General features: G+C 38.0%; 1 pseudogene; it reads left to right on the top strand.

Moving 5' to 3' along the window:
- Nucleotides 1–546: 546 nt before the first annotated feature.
- LOC114116523 (U6 spliceosomal RNA) lies at nucleotides 547–646 on the top strand (annotated as a pseudogene).
- The last annotated feature ends 6,217 nt before the right edge of the window (nucleotides 647–6,863 follow it).

The following is a 6,863-nucleotide window of genomic DNA, read 5'->3' as shown; positions in this document are numbered from 1 at the left end:
GAAAATCCCATGGACAGAGGAGCCTGGTAGGCTGCAGTCCATGGGGCTGTGAAGAGTCAGACATGACTGAATGACTTCACTTTCACTTTTTACTTTCATGCACTGGAGAAGGAAATGGCAACCCCCTCCAGTATTCTTGCCTGGAGAGTCCCAGGGACAGGAGCCTGATGGGCTGCCGTCTATGGGGTCGCACAGAGTCGGACACGACTGACGTGACTTAGCAGCAGCAAGGATAGAACACAAGACTATACACTTAAAAATTATTCACTGCAGGTAATAGTGAATGCTAGTCAGGCCTGGTAGCCACTGGACAAAACAATATCTTAATAGTGGGAAATGAATATATTTAATAGGTGTTTATTTTTTCCCATGGGAAGAAACTAGAACTAAAATTGTTGTTATTGTTGTTTTCCACATAGGAAAAACTTAGGGACAATATGATCAAAATGATAAATGGCTTCATCAAAATATACAGGTATGAATTTTTCCCAGCAGTCTCAGGAATGTGACAAATGACATGGTATGTTGTTTAAAGACATATCAAATGTTTACTTCAGCTACACATATGCTAAAGCTGGAACAACACGAAGATTAGCATGGACCCTGAGCAAGGATGACACATATTCATGAAACGTTCCATGTTAAAAAAAAAAACAAAACAGTTATCTAACTAAACTTTAATCTGAGCTCTCATTTTGTTGATATACCTTGAAGTTCAGTTTCTGTCTTTATTGGAGATTCCTCCTCATCTTTTCCTGAAGGGTTGTGCAAAACCTCATATGGTCTGATACATAGCAGAATATTCCAGAAGGAGCCTCCTTTCCTGCCCACGTGCATCATCACCTGTGGGCTCTTCACATTAGTCTTTGAGGTGACTTGGAGTCAGAAATCAGCTGGGTTCCCTCTGTACTTTGGGGCATTACATTTTTAACTTTGCTTGGAGGTCCAGTGTTTTCAGTTCAGTTCAGTTCAGTTCAGTTCAGTCGCTCAGCCGTGTCCGAATTCTTGCGACCCCATGAATTGCAGCACTCCAGGCCTCCCTGTTCATCACCAACTCCCAGAGTTCACTCAAACTCATGTCCATCGAGTCAGTGATGCCATCCAGCCATCTCATCCTCTGTCGTCCCCTTCTCCTCCTGCCCCCAATCCCTCCCAGCATCAGGGTCTTTTCCAATGAGTCAACTCTTCGCATGAGGTGGACAAAGTACTGGAGTTTCAGCTTCAGCATCATTCCTTCCAAAGAAATCCCAGGGCTGATCTCCTTTAGAATGGACTGGTTGGATCTCCTTGCAGTCCAAGGGACTCTCAAGAGTCTTCTCCAACACCACAGTTCAAAAGCATCCATTCTTCAGTGCTCCGCTTTCTTCACAGTCCAACTCTCACATCCATACTTGACCACTGGAAAAACCATTGCCTTGTCTAGATGGACCTTTGTTGGCAAAGTAATGTCTCTGCTTTTCAATATTCTATCTAGGTTGGTCATAACTTTTCTTCCAAGGAGTAAGTGTCTTTAATTTCGAATCCCTCTCTGAGATTAAGTCACCTTATCTAAGCCTCAGCAGGAGACCAGGCTTAGAGGGCTGCTCCTCATAGTTTGTTCTGCCATCTCTCCTTTCACAGTCTTGGGCAATCTCCCTGTCATTTACTCTCTGATCACTTCTGCTTCTACCAGTGGATCTGTAATCCTTTGCCATATTTTATCATCATGTAGCATGAATGTGGTACTGTACAGTTCCATGTACAGATAAGATGAAAGCAGCTTTCATCAACCTTTTCATTGCCAAGGGTGAAGGAAACACAGGGCAGGGTGGTGTAATGTAAGAACATCAGCTTAAGATCTGTATGTGAATGAGCTTAAAATTGAAAATGACTGTTTAAGAGCAGGAGTATATCTAAGTATAATTCTTTTATTCCTAAAGTAAGGATAGTAATACTTAACCTTCCTAAAGTTATTGTTGCTACAGAGATAATATATGTAATACATCTGGCCCAGAACAATTGTTCTTTTATTATTAGATTGAGGAAATAGCAGCCCATTCTTTCCTGGAGAATCCTAAGGACAGAGGAGCCTAGCGGTTACAGTCCATGGGATCACAAAGAGTCGAACATGACTGAGTATGCCTGCACATACTGATAGTTGCCATGAGACCATTATGAACAGGGGATGAATTTATATGTCTTCAGATCTCAGCCTCAACCAGAAGGACTCTGTGCTTTTGATTGTGTGAGTCTATTTCTCCCTCTTCATAGGATAGCTTTTCTTCCTTTTTTCATTCAACAAATGTTTATTACTTAAGATAAATTGTATATATTTTGCTCTAGTCTATGATTTTAATAAGATAGGCTAACACAGCTTGTCACAGAGTTTCTTATTGAGGTAGGCATATAGTGGGGGAGGGCAGTCAATTAAAATTTAATTTTTTAAAAAATTATTACTGAATTTGTTACAACATTGCTGCTGTTGTTTACATGATGGTGTTTTGGCCCTGAGGCACATGGGATCGTAGCTCCCCAACAAGGGACTGAACCTGCTCCCCCTGCATTAGAATGTAAAAATCTTAACCACTGGACCACCAGGGAAGCCCTTAAATGCAGCGTGTGGAGTGCTAAGATATATGGTGCAAAGGGAACTTTTGTTCATGTGGGCATCAGTCCATACCTGAGTGGTAGAGAGAAGTGATATCTACTCAAAGAGAACATCTTCTACTTGGTTGATTAACTGATTATCTGTAGCTCTGCCTTCTTTCAAAAGACAAAATGTTCCATAATTACTCAGCTCTGCTAGCCATACTTTAGAACACAATAAGTGCTTTGGCCAAATTCTATTCCCTTGATTAATTTACATTTAGTTGTATCAGATTTTTAAAAAAGTCCTAATGTCCACGCCAATAGTATCTCGTATCTTCTTTCTCTTAACTTTACTGTTAAAAAGATTAAGGCAATGATATCCCTTTGTCTTTTTTTTTTCACTTGTTTAAATTGGGAACATTTTCTTAAAACAAAAATATTATTGGGATATTAAAATTTAAAACAGAAAAATTGCAACCCAGATGTGTTTTATTAATCAAGAAATTCTCAAATTTTCTCCACCCTCTCCCCTCTATTCTTTCCTAATGCTCTAGAAATCTCTCTCCAGAACCCTGATGAGCTCAGATAAAGTAAGACGGGTCGAGGTAGAAGGCTTTCTGAAGGTGATTTATGGTGAAGGAGTCATTCAGTATACCTGAAATTCAAGCATAGTCAGGATGGTGTTTCAAATTATTTCCAAAGATAAGAGTCTATAGATAAATGATGCATTAGTGAGATCCGAACCCTTTTTTCTCAGAACTGTTTTCTTGTATTTTAGTGATTCTTCTCAGTCATTCAGATTAAAAACTTGCTGGTGCCACTGGAAACAATAGAAAATGTGTCATAACAGTATATGGAGAAAGGATAAAGTGACATGGTCTTGCCCATCTTACTCTTGGGAAGAACATGCAAATGTCATGTTTCTTCTTGGTGTTCTTCAAGATTCAAAGTCTTTCTCTTTTCATAAATAGAGATTTGAGAAAGGTCAATGTTCAGTAAGAGGGGAAAGGTTTGGTCATATTTTATGAAACTCTTGGGAGAAGGAGAGAGAGAGAGCAGGAAAGACATTTTCCAAGTGGTTGTATGGATGAGATATTATTGTGTGGTATACTTGCTTACAGCTGGTAGTAATCACTCCCCAACAGCATACGATTATTTCCCGGTATCAAATGTGAACACATGTGAGCCTTTCTCTTCAAGAGCACTTTTTATTCATGTTCTTCAATATAGGTTATCATTGTGATCCTAACCCACATTTATTAGAGTCTGTTTTTAATCAAATGAAAGGTCTTTACTGAGGAATATTTTTTGTGGGTAAAAAAATGAACCCACTGAAAAGCGGATAACAGCAATTTCTTTGATAATTCATTTGATTTCTCTTCTTCATTTTTGAAGACCTGGCTTTGTGTAATACCTGGTAATGTGTATCTACAAAGACTGTTGTTTATTCACAAGTACCATAAATATCTACTTATAGTAATGTAGAGTTAGCTTACCAAGAAAGTAATGCTTTTGGAGAAGACCATGACCTATCTTATACTAAAATAATCTTAATTGGCTCCAAGGTTAAAGATATTTTGATCTCACTTTCATTTATTTTCAGAAAATGTAAAAGCAGTTCTTTAAGATATATGTCTATATAATGTCATCGTAACTGCAGCAGGCTAAAAAAAAAGTTCACCCAAAGACATATTCACTTCTTGAAGCCTGGACTCTGTCAATAATATCTCATGTGGCAAAAGTATGATCAAGTTAAGGATCTTGAGAGAAGGCACTTACCTAGGATTATCTCATTAACCTTAAATACCATCACAAGTGTCCTTATGAGAAAGAGGTATGTTCTAGACCCTGTGTGTCACAACTACTGAAATCTGTGCACCTGGAGCTTGTGCTCCACAATAAGAGAAGCCACAGCAAAGAGAAATCTACACACTGCAACGAGAAATCTACACACTGCAACGAGGAGTGGAGAGCAGCCACAAGCCAAGGAATGCTGACAGCTGCTAGAAGCTAAAAGGAGCAGGGAATGTATTTCCCCTAGTGCTTCTGGAGGGAGTGCAGCCCTGTCTAAACCCGTGATTTCAGGCTGCTAGCATCTGAATCTGTGAAGGAACAAATTTTTCTTTGTAAGATGTCGTTTGTGCTAATTGTAAAAATTACAGGGAATAAAAACAGTTATATTTTTAAAAATTGAAGCTATCTAAGGTAAGTTTCAATTCTTACTTTATGTGAATGCAAAATCACCTGCTAGTCTTTATGAATTATTGATTGGTTTATATTTTTAGGATAAATATCTTTCTATAGGATAAACTTATCCTTTATCCATTTTCTTCCCTAATCCCACATCCCATTTTTGTTGAAACATTTCTTTTGGTTATGGCTATACATAACATACAACTCTGATTTGCTTGGATAAAGCTGAGGCTATAGTTAAAATGTGAGATTGCTCTTGTTATTTGAATCACTTGATATTTTACTTCTCTCTCTACTGCCATTTAGTGAATGCATATTTATGACCTAGAAATGATCTTAGGTTTTGCAAGATTCATGATCAGTAAGTTTGGCACATCACTAGATTTCATAGGGTCTGTAGTGAAAGAGTAAATAAATAATACTAATAAACAATTGTGAAACAGTGAGAAAATATTAACCCATTGTACCTGAAGACTTGTTATTTTGACTAAGTTTTATAATAGTAATTATTTTATAAAATTCTAAAAAATAATGGCTCAACATGGGGAAAGGTATTGATTGAAACCCATACAAACAGCATTCTTATACAGTTGTTCTTTGGTTATCTGCAGGGGCTGGGGTTCCAGGACCTCTGAGGATACCAAAAGCTTTGAATGCTCATATAAAATGGCTCTAGTATAGACAGCCCTCTGTATCCATAATTCCATGAATTCAACTCACCTGGGAAAGAGTATTTCAGTCTCATTTCCATTTATCTTCCCCAAACTAAAAAGCAGTTCTTTAAAATATGCTTCAATATGATGTCCATGTACTGTGGTAGACTGGAGAAATAAAAAGAGATCCCTCCAATATATTCATTTCCTAATCCCTGGAGTCTGTGAATATTAATATTATATCCTTATGTGACAAAAGATGTGATTAAGGATATTGAGAGACAGCACTTAGCTTGGATTGTCTGGGAAACCCTAAAGACCATCGGGGGTGTCCTTATAAGAAAGAGCTAGAGGGGAGAGAAAACGATGTAAAGGCAGAGCAGAGGGAGATGCAGCCAGTTGGGCTAAATCCATAAATGTGGAGCCCAAGGTTGCCTGGGGCTGACTGTACATGTATATGTGCAACATATATCTTGGATTCTTTTTATAATTTTTGTTCTGTCACTGTAAAGAGATGAAAGGAACTTGACTCCAATGCTCTGACAGTAAATGTACTAGCTATTGCAGTATCCAAGGCAAGCACTGAAATTCCTTGGGCCAGTTTTCCTGCATCACTCAGAGCAATATACCAAGTCCTAAGGAATGCCTTAGAATTTACTTAAGTAAATTTACTTTTAAGTATCAATCCTTTCTTCATAACACTCTTCCTATTGTTGATTGTTTAGGAAGAACTTTAACTTATTCTTTAATTACTAGATTGTCAACAATTGTGCTATGCATACATTATGCAAAATGTTGGAAAATAAAGCAAAATCAAGTGCAAAGCCTGACAGAGGAAAGCTGATGAAGATGGATATTAAAACGGACTCCTTTCTTTGTAAAGCATCTTATGAAGTCATCTGAACCGTAGGAAATCACCAATATTTAATTATTTTTGACCTACAATAACTGTGATTTCATATTGTTCAGCACAATCATTATTAGAGATTTGGCAGCTCACTGGTGAATTTAATTTGACTGAAGTGTCATGTGCCAAACTGCGTAAATATATTCAGGCCGGTTTTCAGTTTGTTTCAATCATATTCACCAGAAATGAGTGGTTCTATTTGTTCCCCCATCGGTCTGTATAAACTAAACTGGGCTGTTGCAAACATCTTTTATAAATATTCAACTTCTATTAGGCTGTAGTTTTAGCCAAAGAAGATATTCGTCTCACTCACTTTCAGTTCTTTGATACTCTAGACCAGGGATAGACAAACTTTTTTTTTTGGTAAAGGGCCAGATAGTTAAGTACTTTAGTCATACCGTTTGCTTCAGTTCAGTTCAGTTCAGTTCAGTCACTCAGTCGTGTTTGACTCTTTGTGATCCCACGGACTACAGCAACCAGGCCTCCCTGTCCATCACGAACTCCTGGAGTTTACCCAAACTCATGTCCATCAAATCGGTGAT

This window comes from Ovis aries, chromosome 9, assembly GCF_016772045.2.
Source record: "Ovis aries strain OAR_USU_Benz2616 breed Rambouillet chromosome 9, ARS-UI_Ramb_v3.0, whole genome shotgun sequence".
In the NCBI taxonomy this organism is placed as follows: domain Eukaryota; kingdom Metazoa; phylum Chordata; class Mammalia; order Artiodactyla; family Bovidae; genus Ovis; species Ovis aries.
Note: the sequence above shows the minus strand (reverse complement) of the source record. Positions and strands in the feature narration are given on the sequence as shown.